The following is a 24,328-nucleotide window of genomic DNA, read 5'->3' on the forward strand; positions in this document are numbered from 1 at the left end:
CCTAAGTGCCCATCATCGGATGAATGGATAAAGAAGATGTGGCACATATATACAATGGAATATTACTCAGCCATAAAAAGAAACGAAATGGAGCTATTTGTAGTGAGGTGGATAGACCTAGAGTCTGTCATACACAGTGAAGTAAGTCAGAAAGAAAAAGACAAATACAGTATGCTAACACATATATATGGAATTTAAGAAAAAAAAAAAATGTCATGAAGAACCTAGGGGTAAGGCAGGAATAAAGACGCAGACCTCCTAGAGAACGGACTTGAGGTTATGGGGAGGGGGAAGGGTAAGCTGTGACGGGGCGAGAGAGAGTCATGGACATATACACACTAACAAACGTAGTAAGGTAGATAGCTAGTGGGAAGCAGCCGCATGGCACAGGGATATTGGCTCGGTGCTCTGTGACAGCCTGGAGGGGTGGGATAGGGAGGGTGGGAGGGAGGGAGACGCAAGAGGGAATAGATATGGGAACATATGTATATGTATAACTGATTCACTTTGTTATAAAGCAGAAACTAACACACCATTGTAAAGTAATTATACCCCAATAAAGATGTTAAAAAAATAAAAAATAAAAAAAAATAAAATCTACAAGTTGGAACTAGATATTGAACATCTAGTAAGCACAGTGGACAAGGATAGGTATTTTCAAATATGATTAAGGTATAGTTTTCTGCCAATGAATAATACAAAATACAGTGGTTGAAATGCCTTTGCAAGTCTTAAAATAAAATACAAAGTAAAGCATGACACATTTTATAATCAAGAATTTAAAATTGTGAAATAGACAAATACTGTATGATATCACTTATACGTGGAATCTAAAAAATAATAAAAACGAGTGTATATGCAAAACAGAAACAGACTAAGAAAACAAAACCAGTGGTTATCAAAGGAGAGAGGGAAGGGAGGAGAGGCAAATTATGCGTATGGGATTAAGAGATACAAACTACTATAAAATAGATTAGCAACAAGGATTTATTGTATAGCACAGAGAATTATAGCCATTATCTTGTAATAATTTTTAATGGAGTATAATCTGTAAAAATACTGAATCACTATGGAGTACACCTGAAACTAATATATTACAAATCAAGTATATTTCGATAACTAACTAAATAAATAAAATCAGTGGAAAATGAAAAAATAAGCTCAGAGAAAACACTTAGCAATTATATATTATAAGGTCAATTTGGACAGTATGGAGATGGTGGAATTACATTAGTTTATTAAAAAATCCAGACAATTTCAGTAGTTAAAGACAGGTAAACAGTTTTGAGGAAGAGGAACCACCCTTAGCAAAGGCATAAATCATGTAAATGATATATTATTTACTGACTAGTGCTTATTCTAAATCAATTTAAGCTTGAGTTTGAAGGACTGTATTGGAATAAAAGTTGAATCAATGTAAGCTAGAGGCAAAGGGATGCATTTAAAGAAGAGTGCGGAAAGTTAATTTAGGGCTAGATCTTAAAGGACCACACAGAGAAACTTTATTTTTGTGTTTTTTAGCACAGGATAGACTTGCTATAAATAAGAGAAAGGAAGGTGAAGAGAAATTGTTGAAAGGATTTTGAAACACTTCATGAAATAGCTATTAAGGCCTGGTCCCTGATACAAAACAATGAAAATGGACATGAAAGGAACAGTTCAGAATCAAAACAGATTGATTTATCTCTGAGTATAAGAGATGAGAGAGAAAAATAGAAGGTTTTCCTAAATTTCTAGTTGATATAACTCAAGAATAATAATGCCTTCTACAGCTCCCCTATGAACTATTCCTATAATTTTTAGGCTATTTCTCAGAATTTTAACTAATTAAATATTTCTGGTTTTCTTTTCCTATTTTTATTTCTCTTCCACTATAAGGCAGCAAGCTCCATGAAAGAATGGGCCTTTTTTATTTGGATCACTGCTGTACTCCCAGCATTTAACCCAGTATTTGGCACATAGAATTCACTTAAATATATGTACATATATATACATTTGGGGCTTCCTTGGTGGCGCAGTGGTTGAGAGTCCGCCTGCCTATGCAGGGGACACGGGTTCGTGCCCTGGTCTGGGAAGATCCCACATTCCCACATGCCGCGGAGCAGCTGGGCCTGTGAGCCATGGCCGCTGAGCCTGCACGTCTGGAGCCTGTGCTCCGCAACGGGAGAGGCCACAACAGTGAGAGGCCCGCGTACCGCAAAAAAACAAACAAACAAACAAAATATATATATATATATATATATATATATATATTTGTTGAATAAAATAATGAATAAAATAAAACTGAATATAGTTCTGAGAAGACTTTTGTGGACAACCATAGGTGTTTAGTATTTGATATATAGAATTTAAGATATTGTTGGATCACTCATACAAAGATGTGTCTATATATTCCTATATATTGTATTTATTGATTATTCAACAAAATATTATTTACCATGTACTATATGCCAGACACTATTCTAGACACTGGAGATACACAGTGAAAATCATTTCTGTCTTCATGAAAATTACATTCCAATGGTTCTATATTCTAAATTTATTGTTTTATCTTTTTCTATTCTTTCATTTTCAGTAGCATACAAAATACGTTTTAATTTACTCCAAACTTTTAAAGTCCATAACTTTCTTCAACAGCTAGTCCCTTTGTCTGTCCCCCTTTTTCGAAAACTCAAAGGCATTTCTTACTTGTTCTCTGTAAGGATTATCTATTGCTTCCTAACCAGCCATACTACAACTTAGTGACATAGAACAACAGTTGTTTTTATCTAAATCTGCAGTCAGCTGTGCATTTCTGCTAATCGTGCTTGAGCTCATTCATGCTTCACTGGTAAGCTAATAGATCTGCTAGCTTATCCAGAACGGCCTCATCTGCATAAGATAGTTGAGTAATAAGCCAAAGTGTGCCAGGTCTCTTGAGGTCTATTCTCAGAATCGTCAGTATCAATCTCGCAATGTTCTACTGGTCAAAGGAAGCCCAGATTCGAAGGGTTGGGAAAATATTCCACTTCTTTATGGAAAGATCTGCAAAATCACATTTCAAACATGTATGGCTACAAGGAGGAGAACAATGCAACATTTTTCAAAGAATCTACCATATCTTTGCATACTACAGAGAGTAAGACGGATTCCACATCATACAGCATGGGTTAAGAAATAGGTTCCATTGGGGAAAAGGAAAACTTACAAGACTAAGTTCAGCAAAAGAACGGAAGGCAACTCTTTATCATGCCCGCCTCATTCCACAAAGTCATGCTGGGACCTGGATCAGTCAGCTTGTCATAGAGGGTGAATCTGTGTTTCACTGGATGGACTTTGCCCTTTGCTATTTTATCTTTTGACAGGCAACCTTAAGAAAGCTGCCTTGTCAGTGGAGAAACAGGTAGATAACTCTAGGGGCATTGGATTTGAATTTCAGTTGCTTGTGTAATTCTAGTTGGGGTTCATAGGATGATAAAGTGTTCTTGTTGGGGGAAGAAAACTGTCATTCTTTTGGTGTAGCAGGCAACCTTCAAGGAACATATAATATTATTTTGGGAAATCCTACTCCTTCTATCACACTCCTTCCATTCTTTCTTGGCTAGACTCATATTAATTGTTCATGCCAACTTTATGCTCAATCATCAGTGACTTTCCTATGGTTATGACTAAATCCTGTGGTTAATTCTCAGTCCTCATCTTAAGTGAACTATAAGCATCATCTAACCTAACAGATCAATTATTTCTCCATTTAAACAAAAGTAACTTTATTCATATTCCAAGTCATGGCTTTCTCCTGATTTTCTTCCTTACTAACTCATTGCACTTTCTAATTTTGATATTTCAAATTCAAATTCTGTAAATATTGAAGAGACCTGGGGGTTCTCATCCAATCCCTGGATAGTTTATTTACTCTCTACTCCAACTCTCTTTATACTCATTGAATTTCAAGGCTTTAAATAACATCTATACTCTGACATCTCCCACATTCATATCTCTTTCTAGTCCCGACTTTTGATCCAGAATTAAATATTAAACTGACTTTTTGACAACTCTACTTGAATATAAAGTAGGCATCTTGAACTTAAATCTCCCAAGCAAAACTCCAGATATTCCCCCAAATGTGTTTTCTCTTCCATCCTAGTAAATGGCAACTCCACTTATTCCAGTTGCCTGGAGCAAAAAAACTTGATCAAACTTGATTGCATACTAAGCACATCAGCAAATTCGATTTGTTCAACCTTCAAAATATACTTTGAAATCATTATTTTTAACCTTTTCCCATCAGCAAGCTGGGCCAGGCCATCTTCATCATTTGTCTGAGTTATTGCCATCAACTTTTAACTCATCTCCCAGCTCTTGTCTTTTGTCTCCCTATATTCTGTTTCAAATATAATTCGGACCATGTCACTCACCTTCTGCTCAAAATGACATCCTATTCACTCATCACTCAGAAAAAGTCAACATTCTTATAATTTAACTCTACCCAATATAATCCTCTCACTCCCAAATTAACTTCTGCAGGCATCTACTCCTCTCCACCTTACTCACTGTATTTCAGTTACATTAGCCTCACTGGTATTTTTATAAGCAGGAATATTCCAAACATGTCTCTACTTCAGGGACTTTATGAGCCTTATTCCCTCTGTCAGAAATGTATCCACATACCTACTCCCCAACCTTCAAACTTTGTACTTTGCTCAGCAATCTTCTATCTTCACTAGAAATCCTCCTTCCCAATTCCAGTACTCCCTGTCCTTTTACAATGCTTAATTTTTCTTCACAGCTCTTATCTTCATAAATAGTACATATATTTTAAAAAATTTGCTTGTTTTTTGGTCATTTTTTAGACTGTAAGCTCAGTGTGGACAGGGATTTTAGACTACAGCTGACCCTTGAACAACACAGATTTGAACTGCATGTGTCCACTTATATGTGGATTTTTTTCAATAAATACATACTACACAATCAAAGGTTGGATGAATCCATGGATGCAGAACCACAGATACCAAGGGCCTATTGTAAACTTATACTTGGATTTTCAGCTGCACAAAGGGTCAGCACTCCTAACGTCTGAGTTGTTCGAGGATCAACTGTATTCTGTTTACTGTGAAATCCCGCAGTACCTGATGTATTGTAGATGCTGAAATATTTTTTTAAGGATTGTATGTGAAGAACAACTTGAAAACTTGTTGGAAAAATATATTACACTCCTTTCCAAGAAAAGGATTCCTCTACATTTTGTCTTTCATGGATTTGTTTATTTTGGCACCATATACTCCTTAGCTTACTCCAGCTTACTCCACTTTAACACCAAACTCTCACAGTTTCAGCCTTGTATTCCAACTAGTTATTAAATATTTCTGCCTAATTATACTGCCTGTAACTCAAACTTTCGGTGTATAACTGGATTCTTCATCTCCTATTTCAAGGAGCTATGGTACCTATTTTTAAGTTAATGTCATCACCATTCTTAAATTTAAAAATATTTACCCTCATCTTATTGTATTATTTATTTGACTTTTCTCCCACATTACACTGAAAGTTTCATAAGAACAATATCTATTTCCTTTTGGCATGCTTCAGAATTCTTAGCATATTGACTTAAAAAGAGAAGACAATATTTATGAAACACAATATTATAGATAAATTATGAATACCTACTGTAGATAGTATATCTGGTTTTCTATATCCATCATGACAGAAACTAAAGTAACAAAATATTATAAAGGGAGCCAATAAATATACAAATATATAATAGAGATAGGAAGAGATTAAAAGATTCCAAATTCCTAGTTTAGTGAAGTCCTGGTAACCTCTCCATTCTCCCCCTTTTAATTCTATATTACTATGAAATCTGGCCACAAATGCCAATACAATGCCTTATATGTCTTGACTGAACAATTGGGATGACTGCTTTTACTCAGACTAGAATCAGTTCTAAAGCCTGAAACTGATAGTGGCAGAGCAACCTCTTTCAAACTTTCCTTCCCTCAGTCCACAGTAATAGTCAACAAAACAATTGCAATTCTGGTAGCATAAAAGATCAGGCCAGGAAGAACATACGAGCCATCAAGAAGTCAGCTCAAGAACAGCATAGCTAGAGGTAGATATTTTCCCTGAATACTTAGAATAGAGCTAACCTAGACTTCTACCCCATAAGGTGTCCTTATGGAGAGATGGATATCAAAGCATAGATATATCTAAACCTGACTTTGCTTTCCAGTCTCTCATTGAAGAAAGCAAGAATGCCAAAATTTGGCCCCATGTGGATACCAACTATCTTCTTCTTTCAAAATATTGGGAGCTTCACTGAGTAGTACTGACCACAATTGTTTTATTTCACATAGCTTGCATAGTCAGTCAACCCATATCTAGTTACCTCCCCTTCAGGAGTAGAATGAGGCTAGAGTGGAGGGACCAGTGAGCTTCTATTAATATGCATTATCAAATAGAGTTGGTTTCATCTTAAATTTACTGAGTATAAACTATATTTTCATTACTTTCTTCACATGCATTATTTTATTTATTATTGAATATTATAAATCTACAAAATAGCTATTATCATTATACTTAATAGTTATTTTTCCCTAGTAAATGCCATAGCCAGTGCTCCAGCTCATGTCGGACAGCCTTTACAACTTTAGCTCTTTACCACTACCACATATGTTAGAAGGAGTATTTGAAAAAATGTCAATTATTTATTCAGTCAACAGATATAATTATTCAAGGTATTTCAACTGGTATGCCAGATCTACATATAGAATGTTCTTCATGACCTCTGAAAGTCTATAATATATTAAAGAAGATATGTGATTCTTTTTTATTTTAATGACTGCTTTCCTTTAACACATTTAAATATTTGAAAACAATTTGTTCTCCTGAGCAGTTTACTATTCCTTTCCCCAATCTACAAATCTGATTACCCAATGGATTTAGTTGGCAAGTTCTGTTTTTCACAGATGGCATAGCTTCTTTCAAATTATCAAAAACTCTTATTTGAGTAGTTCAAATAAGTGAGGTAATAGTTTAATGTGCAGAGTTGAATTTGGAGCTTAAAAGAAAATATATGTGTAAATGTGTATAAATTTATGTCACTAAATAATTTAATACGGTCTCATAAATTCAGTGTTAAAGTATATGTTGAAGACATTCAAATCTTAATTATTAACACTTCCCACTACCTAGATTCTAATAATATTTCTAGATGCTCACGTTGGAGTCGATGTCCTAGGATACTCAATTTCAGCAGGTCTAAAACTGATTATTTTGCCTTCTAAGCACACTTCACATAACTTTTCTATTTTTGCCATACTTTTCCTTGACATCTAAAATCAAAACATGTGGGAGACTGGCCAGGATGGCAGAGTAGAAAGATCCTGAGCTCACCTCCTCTCATGAGCACAACAAAATCACAGCTGTTTGCAGAACAACCTTTGAAGAAAAAGACAGAAACCTACCAGAAAAGATCCTCTACAATTAAGACGTAAAGAAGGAACCATGACACAGGTAGGAGGGATGTACTCACAATATAATCAAGCCCCATACCCTGGGGTGGGCAACCCATAAATGGAGAATAATTATTTTGCAGAGGTTCTCCCACATGAGTTAGAGTTCTGAGACCTGAGTCAGGCCCCCAGCCCAGGGGTCCTGCGATGGGAAGACAAGCTCCCAGAGCACTTGGCTTTGAAGCCAGGGGGCTTAATTTCTGGAGTCCCAAAGGACTGAGGGAAATAGAAAGTTCACTCTTAAACGGGGCACACAAAATCTCACATGCTCCAGGACTCAGGGTAAAAGCAGTAGGAGCCTAGGCCAGACCTATCTGCTAGCTTTGGAGAATCTCCCAGGGAGGTTGGGGGCAGTTGCAGCTCACCCTAGGGACATATATACTGATGACAGCCATTCTTGGGCGTTCTTTCTACTGTGTGGACACTGGTGCAGGCAGATGCCATTGTGAAATCCAATAGCTCATTAGCGCCAAGACCTGGTCCTACCTAAGAGCTTGTAGACATGAGTGCTGAGATGCCTCAGGTCAAGCAACCAACTGGGTGGGTACACAAGCCCCACCCATTAGGAGATAGGCTGCCTAAAGATTTCCTGAGCTCACAACCACCTCTAGACATGCCTCTAGAAACTGTACTGCCCACCAGAGGACCTGGACCCATGTCCACACACCAGTGGGCAGGAATTTTCCCTGCCCTCCAGGAATCCCACTCTAGCCTCTGGACCAGCCTCACCTACCAGAAGGCAGACACTGGGTGCAAGAAAACCACAATCTCACAGCCTGTGGGCCCAGCCTACACACAGCAGGCCAGACACTGCCCTGGGATCAGTTGGGCCATGGTCCTGCTCACTAGTAGGCCAACACAATCTTCGGGAGGCCCTGAAACTCCTTACCTGATTGTGTCAGGGACTGGCCCCACCCACCAGTGATCTGACACCTGCTCTGGAATTCCTGAGCCCTGAAGCCAGACTCTAGGAACCAGCTCTGCCTGCCAGTAGTCTGGCTAACCCCAAGACCTGGCTTCACCACCAATGGGCAGGCAACAGCCCCAGTCTTCCAGATTCTGTCTCCACCCATCAGTGAGCCAGAACTAGCCCTGGACACCCCTAGATATCTGCAGTCAGCTGCCTCATGACCAGGCTCTGCTGGTAGCCTCTGCACAGGCAGGACCTGGCAACCAATGGGCTAAGGGTCAACCAAGCCTACCAGACTGCCACACTGTCATCCTACCACAACAGAAGGAAGCAGGCAGCCCTCATAGGGGAAATCCCTAGGACATGTAGCTTGGGTGACAAGAGGGGAGCAAAAAGAAAACAAATAACAAATGTTGGTGAGGATGTGGAAAAAAGGGAACCCTCATACACTGTTGATGGAATGTAAATCGGTACAGCCACTGTCGAAAACTTTATGGAGGTTTCTCAAGAAACTAAAAATAGAATTACCATACAACCCAGCAATTCTACTACTGGTATATACCTGAAAAGCAACAAAAACGCTAATTTGAAAAGATACATGCACCCCAATGTTCAAAGCAGCATTATTTACAATTTCCAAGATATGGAAGGAGATGTGATACACACACACACACACACACACACACACACACACACACACACACACACACACTGGAATACTACTCAGCCATGAAAAAGAAATTTTACCCATTTGCAACAACCTGGATGGACTTGCAACAACAAATTATGCTAAGTGAAATAAGCCAGACAAAGACAAATACTGTATGATATCACTTACATGTGGATTCTAAAAAATACAACCAACCATTGACTAACAAAAAACAAACAGCCTCATAGATATAGAGAACAAACTAGTGGCTACCACTGCAGAGAGGGAAGGGAAAAGAGGATATATAGGGGCAGGGGACTAAAAGCTACAAACAGTTATGTATACAATAAGCTACAAGGATGTATCATACAACACAGGGAATAAAGCAAATATTTTATAATAACTATAAATAAAGTATAACCTTTAAAAACTGTGATTCACTATATTGGACACCTGTAAAATATAATATTGTAAATCAGCTATACTTCAATAAATAAGTAAATAAATAAAGTCTAAATCTGTGGTCATCCAAATCAACCTTTTAATTTTTACCATACTTCTTCAAAGTACACCATGCCAAATTTTTTTATTCTTTTTGATTTCCATTAACCTGTTGATTTGGTTTTTCAATAAGCAGATTAAAAATGATAATATATTAAAATGTATGTATTATTAGCGATAATATACATATATAATAATATATATATAATATATATAATAATATAATAAGAGATATATTATATAATATATATAATAATATAATAAGAGATAAAATAAGACAAATAATATTCTTAAATTATCACACCTTCTCCCAAGTTGGACTCACTTGCTCTATTCTCCTGCCAACCCCTTACAATCCATCTTGCCCATAGCCAACAGACCAACCCTTCTAAAATAGCAACGCATTATGCCAATTCTTTGCTTAAAATGTTTCAGTGAAACCCTATTGCCTATGTTAAAGAAAATATAAATTCCTCAGTAGATCACTGACAGTTCCTCCCCCATCTCCTTTTCTCTGTTTAGAAACACAATATCCTATCATCCTCCCAGATATAACCTACCCTGCAACAAAACAACTTCCATTTCGCTGGACATCTCTTGGGCTTTACCAGGTCTAACTAGTAAAACTGTTTTCCATTTATAACATCTGTCTCTCAAAATTTCACTCACCCTTAGAAACCCAACCCAAATCCTATGCTATATAAAGATACAATCTTTCTCTTCCTGAAACCCCACAGTACTTAGGGATAACAAATAATACTCCTACAGTACAAAATATGCTGCCTTGTATTACAGTAATTTTTGAACACATCTCCATTATTTTACTAAAAGCTCATTAAAAAATGTTTTATATTCCTCATATCCTTCATAGCACTCAAGAGAGAAAATTAAACATAGTAGGTATAGTAACATTTAATAAATTTATGAATAAATGTGCATTATATATGATTGTGATGAAGGTTAAAACACGTGGCCCTTTGTTGAAAAATGAACCTCAGTTCTGCATATCTCACTACCCAACACTAAATTGTGTCAAGCAATGATTCCTGAAAAATGATCCTTAATGAGGATCAGCCAGCAGTAAATTTCTACATGAAACTGTTAATGACCTCACAAGCTTGTGTATTAGAAGAGAAAAATGATTCCAATAACTTCACCACTACAACCTGACATATGTAGTGGGAGAGCAAGCCATAATGTCTACAGTCTTATTGAGAAAGTCTCTCATTTCGCAAAACCAGGAGTCCACAAGAGAGGCAGTGGGCAAGAATGAAAGCTGCTCAGCAACCTGCTAGGCTGGTAGGAATCTAGGTGCCAATCATCTAATGCAATAGATGGAGATTATTTCTTCAATGCCTTGGGTGAGAGCTAAACTAGATGATACATCAAAAAGGAAAAAAATAAATTTTGTATCACTAGATGGTACTGGTCAGATTCTGAAACTCTCTCTCCCTAATTTGTCTGTGCATCACTGATGGAGAATTGGAGATTAAAAATACTTATCATCTGTTGTAATAAAGTACCAGATGACTGCACATATAGGCAGTGACAAACTCTGAAGAGTAGATATCAAAAATTAGTAAACTGAGGCAGAACAGGAGGGTGACTTACCATGACGAAGTGCCATCCTGATACTCAGAATTGTAATTGCAACATCCACTGCCAAACCGCAAGTACGTACTTGCTAATATTTGACACATTTCTTCACAATTCATGCTAGTTTTTGTTAGTTTGTTCTTTTTAATTGGGGGGTGGGTGGATTTTTTTTTACTTCAAATACACATACACTGTGCCATGAAAATGTGTTTAGTAAGACACTGGCCTTGAGAGGGGTCTATGGGCACAAATACAATCATATATATTTAAAGTAAAGAGAGTGTAACTTAGAGCTCTCTGATATGGGGTCTAGCCAGGCACTACACACCATATATCAGAATATACTTACACTAACTCTTTCTTAATTTTGTTATTTGCAGAAAAAAATAAAACTAGTAAAATCTGTCCCGCCTCATAAAAATATGAGGGGTTTCAACTTAGATTGAACAAGCGAAGTCATTGGTGGTGATAGGGGACACACAGCGAGGTGGGAAAAAGACTATCTTTGTACCTGCTGGATATGTAGGTAGCTTGAGAGCATGACATCTGGAAGGAATAAAAGTTAGGGAGTTACCATGAACAATGTGGTAAAGAACCCCTTACTAACTCCTGTCACATATCTAGTTTTTCTTACCCAAAACTCACGTTTAGCTGAACGGTACATAGGAAAAAATTGTGTTACAATGGAAAACTATGCATTGTGGAGATCTTGGAGGACACTCTGCAGAATTGTCTGATAAAGATCCTATGAAAGCTATTTTACAACTCTGTGAATGTCAGGTAACAGTAATGCAAGATAATTCTTATTTATAGGCATGCAAATTATGTCCTATTCTATATAAGTTCACTGACTTCCCCTTCTCTTCCCTAATTTCCCTCTGCCATCCTGAAGAAAAAAAAAAACTGGCTTTCCATCCAATATTCTTAATGTATAAATGCATAGGTTTCTGAGATTCTTTTTAAATCATGTAGAAATAAAGACTCCAAATGAGAAAAAAGTTTTTTTTTTTTTTTAGTTCAAAGTTTGCTAGAGCAAAGGAGTCAGCCCACAATGACTTAACATTTGTCAGAAATTCAAAGGCAAGCAAGAGGTTCAGGAAGCTTTGTAGTGAAAAAAGAAAGACTTCAGGGATGCTTTCAATGGAGGTTTTTGGCAGGGGAAACTGGAGGTGGGCTAACTTAAAGTGGGGAATCTTATGTGATTAGTTTGGGTAGCATGTTTGACTTTCTCGGGTTGTCCTCATTTGGAAGAAAGGGAAAAGCTGAAGGTAGAGGTAAAAGATTAAAGAATATGACAATCTTAAAAATATTCCCATAGACTATTTAGAAATAAATTTCAAAGGAAAAGAACAAGGTGGATATCAGATGAGACTGAGGAGGAAGAGCATCGCACTGCAAAGAGAAAATGGTTAAATTACAAAAACACAAAAAATTATGAGCTGTGCAAGAGACTTCAACAATTTCAGTGTATCTTGTCTCTGTGTGTCAGGGTGAGTGTGTAAAAGAAAAGGACATTTGGGGATGAGAGTCCTTTTAAATCCCTTTAATTCACACTGTGAAGAAACCTACTTCACCTACAGATAAGCTTCACTTTAATGGTATGTTCTTGGTTCAAGGTCTTTTGTTAGCCCCATTTAATTACTTTATCTAAAACAAGACACAGCTGTACATTTTCTGAGGATGAAAGGTTCTTGGGAAAAATTGACTGATGCTTCTTTTAAGCCCACTAAGTCCCTCTGAGTCTTAACATTCCCTAGATGGCCTTGGAGCACTCTAACATCTTTGTTTGTGAACTTTCACTCTCCCTGCATGAGCATTGTGTAGATCTGACATGAGCACAGGGTACAGAGTGCTTTATAGGAGCAGCAATACACCTTTATCCTCCCACTCCTGCTGTTTCTGAGGTTTTGTTTACACTTTCCTTTCAGCAGATTGTACATTATGAAATTCAAGTCCTGCGTACTGGCTCTGTCAAACTACTGGTGTGAGGTCAGTGTGTTAATGGACCTGCCTTCCCCTCCTTAACTGCTTTATCCCATGTTGTTTTACTTTAACATGATAGGAGAAGAGCACAATGGCGCTCCATATTCCAGGTTTACCGTAACATACTTCTCAAGTGGTAAATCCTTTCAGAAGTGTACAATGAAAAACATTTTCAATGTGAAATAACAGCACACACATCTTTCACTGCATTTTTCTCTTTCGTACTGCAAAATGACTTAATACAGAAGCAGCTGTGCCCTATTCAAGTGAGAGATGTGTGGTAAAGTCCGTGTGTTGTAACTGCAAATACAAACTACGTTTTACTCTCAACATGTTTGTCTTAGAATTTGGGTGCTTAATGCCCCAATTTATTTGCATTTGCTGCTCAAGAAATGGCATTTCATTGCAACACAACTTGGGACACAACACAACTTATATTTTGATGCTGTCACTAACACTATATTTTGCCACCTACTGGCCAATAAAGAGTAGTTACTTGTGGGTTTCCCTGGTGGATCAGTGGTTGAGAGTCCACCTGCCGATGCAGGGGACACGGGTTCGTGCCCCGGTTCGGGAGGATCCCACTTGCCGCGGAGCGGCTAGGCCCGTAAGCCATGGCCGCTGAGCCTGCGCCTCCGCAGCCTGTGCTCCGCAACGGGAGAGGCCACAACAGTAAGAGGCCCACGTACCGCAAAACAAACAAAGTAGTTACTTGTAATTTCATACATGATACCCACTCAAAAACAGGTATTTAAGGGAAAGCTCTTGACAGTATTTTATCATGGACTTTGTCCAAATGTATATCGTATTTGGAGATATTCTTTCTTCTGATGGAAAAATGGATATTTTACAGAGAAATTGACAACTCATAACCCCAATTTCCACTTGAAAGTGATTATCATTTGAATATGACACTTTAGGAAGAAATAAATTTATAATTTTAAATTTAAGTTCACACAGGAAACTGAAACAGGGTTAAAAATAGCCCAGGGTTCTGCTTTCAAAAGGATATGGAAGTAATCAATAGAGGAAATCTGTTCTGAGAAAAATGGCAGATAAAGAGTTTTAACTTAGACCTCAGGAGCAAAACTCTGGATGTCAGATCAATCAATCAATCAATCAATTAATATGTAAGTAGGTAAATAAACACATAGCTCTAGAATCTTTGCAGCCATATTAACTGGGTTTTTATGGGTATGGTATCTAAATAGATCATAGATGTCAAATTTATATTCAAGATCAGGCCATTGGCACCAGGTTCAATAGGTTTGGTGGTATACTTTGACCAGGTTCTTCAAAATTCTTTGAATCTCTCCAAAATAAGTTTGAAAAACTATATACCTCTTACACATTATTAGGTAGGAATGCAAGATTTTGTCATATATATAACTAATTACAAATAAAATGTTTCTGAAAAATGTAGATATTAATACTTTAAAATTTATTTTGTTAGAAAAATATTGAAATATCAACTTCACAAAAGAGAACAGTACACTGAATCCTCCTTACCTACTACCCAGATTCAAAATTTGGATTTTGCTTCAGCTAAAACTTCTTTTTCTCCTTCTTGAGACATTATTAAACAAATCCCAGAAATCATGTCATTTTACTCTATTTTAGTATGCATTTCTAAATAATATGTACTTTCCTATTATAACCATTATCATACCTGACAAATTAAGGATAAATCCTTGGTATCACCTGATAGCAGTTCATAACCAAATTTTTCTATTTCTCTCAAAAAATCTTTTTAAAGTTATTTTATTCAAAACAAGATCTACTCAAGGACCCATTTGATGTTGTAACTCATATCTTTTTAATCATACATTTTCCTCTTTCCTTCTCATTTTTTGTGCCACTGATTCTTTACAGAATCAGAACCAGTTAACCTCTAGAATAATCCACATTCTGAATTTTTCAAATTACCTCTTTGTATTATTTAACTTCGTCTTTTATCTTCTGTAGTTCCCAAGAAAAATATAACCACCATCAAGGCTAAAATTAGGTAGAAGTATTTTGGCAAGAAGTCCTCAAAGGGATGCCAGGTGCTTTACACTGCATATTATTAGAAGGACAAAGGATGATTGCATCACTTTTAGGGATACAAAGATTTCAGTGGGTTCAAATGATGGCAGCCGGTTTCCTGAATTATAACGGCTACTATCATCTCTTCCTTTTTCAGATTCATCCATTGATGATCATTATTATTATTATTTTTTTTTTTTTTTTGCGGTATGTGGGCTTCTCATTGTTGTGGTCTCTCCCGTTGCGGAGCACAGGCTCCGGACACGCAGGGTCAGCGGCCATGGCTCACGGGCCCAGCCGCTCCACGGCATGTGGGATCTTCCCGGACCTGGGCATGAACCCGTGTCCCCTGCATCGGCAGGCGGACTCTCAACCACTGCGCCACCAGGGAAGCCCGATGATCATTATTTTTAAAAAATTAAGTAAAGGCTATAAAATAATGATTTTATAATTATACCATTCGATCCACATTCATTAGCTGGAATTCTGTAAAAAGAAATTTCCCTTAATAATTATGACTATCAAGTTAACCTAAACCACAGTTTGCCAATTAGCTGCGACTCAACTTAAAGAGTTGTGTTTGGGACTTTTCTGTTGTCTTTCTTTTTTATTACATACCATTTTGGACAATTTAACCTGTATTCAATATTCTTAAATTAATTGTATTCTCTACTGGTGACATTTTCATTTTTTATATAACCGATTATGTTTCTTTTGTCTGCTTTTGTTTAGTAGTTTACTTTCTTTCTGTCCATGACAAAAGCTGCCCCAGTAATTATTTTGTATATTTTCTGTCTCAGACCTAAAACAAGCCTTCACTAGAAGAAATGCTGGCTCTTTTTAGAGAGGAATTCTAGTTAGAAACAATAATCTGAATGGTAGATGCACATTACTCTTAGATACACCCAATAGAGTAGACTATAAGTATTGTGGTTTGATATCTACAATCATCTATTCAGTAACAGATATAAACAAGTTCTTCTTTAACAGTCTGAAATTATGTTATCTTCTTAAGCTCAGGTTTACATTACCATTGTATTGTGTGGGGATCAGATCCTAGGTTAACAAATGGCCTATAAAGATTCCTCAGCACACAACGCAATGTGCCAGTGAGTATTTTGTATTCCTAATTTTTAGATATGGTCTCTGAGAGAAAAGTAGCTTCTATATATTGTCATGTCTTTTTCATCACTTTCCCTGAGCTCCTTCAAAAAAATGTACTATGGAAATAGAAATTATTCCTCTTCTGCTTCCCTCCTAAGTTTATCCACTCCCTTTTCTTGTCATTGCATATGTCAAACCAAGGTTTAGCTAGTTCTTGATCTGTGGTTAGATTTTTAAGAATAATACTTTAGGTGAGATTGTTGAAATAAATAGTAAAACTGGTTTTCTTCCATTATCTTAACTTCCGATGGATTTGTATGACCAAAAGAATAATTTTCAGTAGGAAATGGACCTTTCTGAGAATACAGAATGTGTTGGCTGACTGTCTGATATTGGCTGACTGACTGCTTGAGTGATCTATTTTAATGTCTAAAACAGCCTTTATCTGAAAAATTTCTGTTTCTCAAGGTCAAAGGAGAGTTCATGACTTTTGGAGTAAACATATGTCAAGCATCAAAAAATCATAAATGTCAGTCATGTATAAAAGTAATAAATGTAAGTCTCTGAAGATACTACCTTTTATTATATCAAATTATTTAATAAGTATCACTGAATTTCCATATCATTCCTGTAATTTAAGGTACATAATGATTTTGTCAATTTTAAAGAACATAAAATAAAATAATCACAGATGACAAATATACTAATTAGCACTTAGTAGTCACTCATTATTTTCTATTTTCAGTTTTATTAAATCTAAAACTATGGAAAGAAAAATTAGGCTGAATACATTCACTTAATTAAACATATAAACAAAAGTGTTTTTTCTAACCAAGTTTGAGCCTCATTTCTTGTTTTTTTAATGTAATTTTTATTATTTTGGCTTTTGAACAATAAGCAATGGCATTTCCACTGATGTATATTAAGTATCCCAAAAAAAAACAACACTGTCTTGAGCACATATAAACCAATAATGAGGGAGAAATTTAACTGAATGTAGTGGTAAAATATCCCAGGCAAAATAAATAATATTAGTTTTATTGTATATGACTAAGAAAAACTTAAAGGCTAGAAATAAAGAAGGGGAAAGTAGTTTAGGGATTGAGACCTAAAACCGAATTCCTCATTTAACACTCAGAACACCGACTGAATAGAGACATTGCAAGATGGAATTTTAAGAACTCACCAACCTAGCTTTTGATAGAAACAAATCCAAAACATGTTAGTCACCAGATAATCTTACTACCTTAAAAAGACTAACTCATTAGAATGTCCACACACTCTCATAGTTACCCTTGCCAGTTTTTCATTCTCTCAGGAAATATATTTTGGAAAAAAAATCATGTTTTTTGGTTTCATCTTCTCCTCTCCTACATCCTCCATGAATGTTGAGCAGAACATTTAGCCATGGTGAAAAATAATCAAAAGATATGGTACTAATCAGCCATCTACATGACTTTCTCATTAATCAAATGGTTCCCAGTTGGTAGAATAAATAGTTGTAGATTTACTTCTAGGTAATTCCTAAAGTCTATATTCTTCTTTAGTCATCTTTATCATCCTGGTTTAGAGTATCTGTGAATTGTTGAGAGTAGAGAATTTGGGGGAAATATAGACTGCTTTCAAATTAACTGTTCAATTTTTTAATTGTTAATTGTTTTAATTGTTTTTTAAAAATTACTTAACCTTTATTCGCCTCAGTTAACTAACCTGCAAAACTAGAATATTGTAAAGGTCTGAGCACACTGTTCAAAATTAATGTTGCTGATGTGCCCCTTTAATAGCACTCTTCTATACCTCATAATGGTTATAAATATAATAGTCTCAGTATAAAAAGACATTTTCTTTTACATTCTTATATTTTTCCTTAAAATATTTATATTCATACAACCATTTTGATTACCTTGTGCATTACCCTTATTGTTCAATTATTTCAAAAACATTTATTGATCTCCTACTATGTGTCAGACATTGCCAATGCTGAGAAGACAAAAGGAAAAAGGTACAATCCCTGCTCTCAGTATGTTAGGGGAAAATAGAAGAAACAAAAATACAGTAAAAGATTATCTGTGCTAAAAAAGATATGTAATCAGAGTTGATAGGAAAGAACAAACCAAGCTAACGGTACTGGAGTGTCTGTCTAAATTTTTAAAAATAAAGGTTTAAACTGGGAACTGGAGAATGAATAGTGATTCTAAAATAAAAATACAGAAGACTCAGAAGAAGGAAATTTTAGGCATAATGAATAGCTTATGCAAAAACAAAGAGATGTGAAATTTCAGCATATCAATTCTTGCCGCCATACTTGTCAATCAATTATAAAACTATTGCTACTTACCAGTGTTCTTGGTTCCTTAATACACTTTCTATTTATGATTTATAGAGCAATCATTTTATGTAGGTATCAATGTTGATTTTATGTCTACAGAGAACAATAATCTGGAAGAATACCCTAACTAATTTAACTGCATCTTATTTCTATTTTTAATTTTATTTTCATAATAGATAATACAGTCATTGATTCCAAAATCAAAAGGTACAAAAGGATACACATCAAAAAGTTTCCTTCTCATAGTCACACATTTGTCACCCCACATCACTGTTATTAGTCTCTTGTTTATGTTCACAGTTATTCTTTTTTACTCTACAATAAATACTAGAGACTTTCCAGGACAGCTCAGAAAAGTTATATTTCTAATTGGTGTACTATAATTTAAATAGTCCCCCAATGATAGCTATATAGATTGTTTCCATTCTGTTGTTATTTAAATAATGTTGAAATGACTATTTTTTACATATGTCATTTTATTGTGCAAAATATCTCTCCAGGCTAAATCTAAAAAAATTAAATTGGGGAGGTCAGAGAATAGGTATGTTTATAATTATGTTCAATATTGCCAAACTACTTTTCATAGTGGTTATATTACTCAAGGTGCCCATACTGAAACCAGCAGTATACAAGTGTCTCTGCTTTCCCATATCCTGGGCAACAATGTGAGTTATTTCTCATGTATTTCTGGGGTTATTTTCTAATCTGACCTATTTATATGTCTATGTAGATAGATGATGCTTTGTTCTTTCTTAAGGACTCTGATTATATATATATATATATATGTATATATATATTTCTGATTATATTTACATACTTCTATATACATAAACAGAGTAGGTAGGTTAGATATATCAGATACTATCATGTACCATGTTATATATATAGAGAGAGAGGGAGCATGTGTTTGAGTACAGTTTGTTTTGCATTTTTTGGTATTATATATAAGAATGAGCAGAGTTTTAATCTTTTGAGTCATTTTTATTTCTATTTCTATGGACTGCTTGTTCTCAAATGTTCTCTTTTATTTTCCTTTTAGGTTTGGTCTTGTTTTAATGTAATTGTAGGTGTTCTTTACATATTAAAATCAACTATATATATATATATTTTAAATCTACAAGGCAAAGTCCACTATAAGCAAAGTCAAATTATAAATGAAAAAAAGTAAAAAGTTATTTATCTAATATTCCAAAGGTCTCTTTTCCTTCTATCTATAATTACTAAAGTACTTTACAGTTAATAGAGATGTTCCTTATACCAATACCCATAATTCCCATATGAAATTCTAATAGTAAATAAATGGAAATGGCAATAAAAATGGTGGATATACTTAAACTTGAAATCAGTGCTATTAATTTTTTATTACCTAAAAGAAAAAAAATTGAGTGTCAGCTTCAATGTAATGAATTATATAGATAGATTTCAATTTATTTTGAGATGATATTTCAATGAGAAATGTAAGTGAATCAGAAAAAAATATTAATCATTAACACCTGAAATAAAAACTCATTTGCAGAGCTTTTTGGAGGGAGGTGGTCAATAAAGAGGTTGATGGGCTAATCATTTTGTGTATAATATTCTGTGAAAGCATCTTTAGATGAAAGGAGGACATACCATTTCAGGCAAAAGAGCTTTTGACATTTTTCAGAGTACTTCTCTCTACCAGGCACTGTGACCACAGTGGGCAAAACGCATGGTAGCACAAGTAATAAGAGAATGAAAGATGGCCCCAATAAGTTAATATAGTTACTTTAGATCCCTTCTATACAATACTGAGCAATATGATTGTGCGGTATTCTTTCCATATCAAACTTCATTGAAATCAGTGGTGCAGCTATCTCATTCCTTTCCATACATCTTTATATACTTAATTTCAAATGTAAGTACTTCACATAACCAATTTTATTACATAATAAATATATTTGAATACTGCACTGAAAACTCAAATGTGTTCAACAATTTATTTTTTAAATACCCTAACTTGATAATGTACAGAAACCAGCAAGTTTTAAGGTGACATGACTTAAAACAGTCATGGCATGCTATGATTTAAAAATAACAAAATATGCAGTATAGAAAGCACATTAAGTAAATCATAAGGTTTTTACATAGTACTAATGATTCAGCCGGAGCAGGCTGTGAGAGTCCAGTCATTAAACCATTCCTTACTAGATGCCAAGATGAAGTGGACTGTACCCTGTTGGATCTCCAAATTCTGGCCAAAGCAGCTTCCAAACACAGTGAGAAATTAAAAGCTTTGCTGATTGGATTACTAAAACACAAAAAGGTCAACCTGAATGGCAAAATGCAACTATTTCAGAAATCCATATTTTCTGTATATCTCAGAAATAACTAAATTTCCTTGTCAATTGCATTATTATGAACTTTCATCAAATCTTTAACCGTGGTCATTTTTAAGTCTTTTGTCATTTACAGACAGTTCTGGGTATACTCTGATACTTTCGCAAAAATGTTCCTATAAAAGGGTTTCATCTTCAAGGAATTTATGGAAAAGACTCTGACAAGTACAGGTTTCTGGTAACTGACTATACTGCTGAACTGAATGAATAAGTATTTTCAGAACTCTAATGGAAAACTGATGAATTCATAAAAGTGCTAACAAAAGATCAAGATGAAAAAAAATTAATTACATGGGACTGAGTTAACTGATGAGGATGATTATAATTTTTGTGACTTTCTGTTTGAATAAAAAAAAAATCCCACAAGGACTCAGAGGCAAAAAATATACAAATCAATTTTCACTGCAAAGTAAAGGAGCTGTTACAGTGGAGGATTACTGGACTGAATGTCAATATTATGACATAGTATGAGTGTGTTTCGTGTTTGGTAATTGCAGTCATTGTTGCTTTTGTTGTGGTCATCCATTTACAGTGCTTGGTGTCAGTTTATTTCTCTTGTAAAAATAAAAAGAAATACAAAAAAAGAAATCCATATTTTCATGGATACAAAACAAAGTAAAATTCTTCAGAATAGTAGGTCATTGAAAAGTCAATTCTTTCAAATACACATATATAATACCACAATTCCTATCATTTCTATGCTTGCTTTGAGTCTTTTCCACAAAGTAGGTCAGTAACAATAATATTTCAATTATTTCACTGTTTTTTTTAAAAGTGTTCAAGATTTTTCACGTATATGCTTTCATTAGTAACAAAAAAGTGAGACAAAGCAGACAAAAAAATGTATCATTGCTCTACATTTATAAACAGGTTAAATAGTTCTAGTAACTTATTAATAATTATAATCATTATTCTTGTGAATGTTAGGTGAGTGTATATTTTACCATGTTTCTGTATTAACTAACTTTTGAAAACTCAAAATGACATCACTGCTTAATTCCGATGAATCTCTGAGGTACAGGAATCATGAGTCAGAGAAAGCAGCCTAAGCAGGTAGAAGTGTTTTGGTTTACCTACAAAGTTTGGGAACCATTATTCATTACACTGCCAAGATAATGGCAGAGTGCCCTCTGGTGTGAGTTCTGGGTAGTCCTCATAAGTTTAGACTACTCATCCTTTCTAGAGTACTTACTAATCTACAGTGTCTTTTCCCCTGGATACCCTCACCTTCCATCAATCTCCATCAATCCATTTCTGGACTGGAGAAAGAGAATAATAATAGGGAACAACATTTAGTGTGTGATGATTATGTTCTAAATACTCTACTGTGCTCTTTAGTTGTACTATTACAATTATTTTTACAATAAACCTATGAAGTAAAGACTATTTTTACACCCTCCCCTCTTTTACAGATAAGGGAATTGAGTTTTAGAAAGGATAAATTATCTTGCCTTGAATATCCAACTCTTAAGATGCAGAGCAGAAATTGAAGCCCAAAGTCTATGCGATGTCAGAGTCCTGGTTTTTAACCTGTTTTTCTCCTTTATCTAACAGATTCTAAACATCTGTATTAATGATTAAACTCATCTTCAAAGGCAAAATAATCACCTTTGGTTCTTTGGACTCTGGAATTAATTTGGGGCTTTTCAAAAAATATAAATTGGTAGACTGGGTCAATTAAATTCAATTGATATACCAATGATAATTATATGTGAAGCCTTTCAAAAATATAATTTTTAACTTCCATAGGCTTCCTAAATGTAATGCCTATTAAAAACAAATAAAACATAACCTCTAGAGGTCACTTGAAAATCCAATTACTTCAGATTCGTCACATGCACAGGTGTCTTCTACAAAGATAATAGTCACCTCCAAAAGTTAAACGATCATATAAATCAAAAATATACTTAAACTCGTTTCTTTTTTTTGCCTCTAAATTTGCACCAGACTATATTTACTGCTAAAAATTAAACTTGAGATATTACAATAGCAATAAAAATGTCATGTAAGATTTGCTTATATACTTTTAAATGATATTAAAAGTGAGTTTAAATTGGACTGAATAAAAGAAAAATGTGTATGGCTGTTGATCTTCCTTAAATGAGAAGGTTTTGCTGTTGCTGTGGTGGGGAGGCTCGCCACAGGAATGTAGGCAGCTCATAATGTCCAAACTTAAAGATGAAGTGGCCTATTTTTAGACAATTAGAGAGCTGAGATACTAAAAGTTTTCTCTTCTTAGAATTCTATAGAATAATATCACAAAGGGCCATTACAAATTATTAAGTAAATCTTTGACCTTGAAATCTGGGTCAAATGTTTACAGACAAAAAAAGGAATAAGGTTGAATATCTATCTGAGAAATTCACCCGTATGGTGAATAAGGACCTCAATGCCTAATTCTACCCTGTCCTCAAGTGACATACTATTACAGAAAAAAATCTGAAATCATCTCAACTTTCTAGTTCCTTGTACCTCTGGACATAACTCAATATCTGTCGGTCAGTCTCATATATGCTACAAAAGTGTGATTGTGGATATAAAACAAAGTTCCCAAAGTTTATTTTACTCTGACAGAAGTGAAGAAAATGTTTTTTTGTCTGATCAATTATTTTTAGATTTCTTTCATCATTTCATTATATATAAGTCATCATGATCTTTCTCTATATAAAATTATTCTAAGAATAGGCAGCAGAAAAATAATTTTACAAAAATAAGTGATACAACTAGTTTTTTTTTTTTTTTGCAGTACGCGGGCCTCTCTCTGTTGTGGCCTCTCCCGTTGTGGAGCACAGGCTCCAGACGCGCAAGCTCAGTGGCCGGGCCCAGCCGCTCTGCAGCATGTGGGATCTTCCCAGATGAGGGCACGAACCCATGTTCCCTGCATCTGCAGGCGGATTCTCAACCACTGTGCCACCAGGGAAGCCCAATACAACTAGTTTTAAATGAAGAGGTAAGATGTGTGTTCCCAGAAAATAGAGTGAATCCCAAACAATTTTCACCTGAATAGTACTATGATATTGCATAGAAGATCTGAAAGTTGCCAGTGGTCTCAGATCTAATATCTTCCACAGTAGAGAGGAACACAATTTTTGAATCAGAGACTATTCATTCTCAAGATATCATTATGTTTTAATAAATCTTACATTTTAAAAATTGGGAAATGCAGTATCTGCAACTGAACTTGGGTATTCTTTTAATATTTCCTATTCACTAAATGAGTTCATTTATTTAGTTAGAATTTCAAAAACCATATGATAAGTACACACTACAGTGCCTTTGAACAAAATTTTTCTGTTACATATGTCAATTTTGAAGCTGGTTCCTTTTGCTGTTTCATTGTATTGTAAACTATTTTTACTTCTATTTGAATTACATATTCCTATT

Source organism: Stenella coeruleoalba (genome assembly GCF_951394435.1).
Source record: "Stenella coeruleoalba genome assembly, chromosome: 5".
In the NCBI taxonomy this organism is placed as follows: Eukaryota; Metazoa; Chordata; class Mammalia; order Artiodactyla; family Delphinidae; genus Stenella; species Stenella coeruleoalba.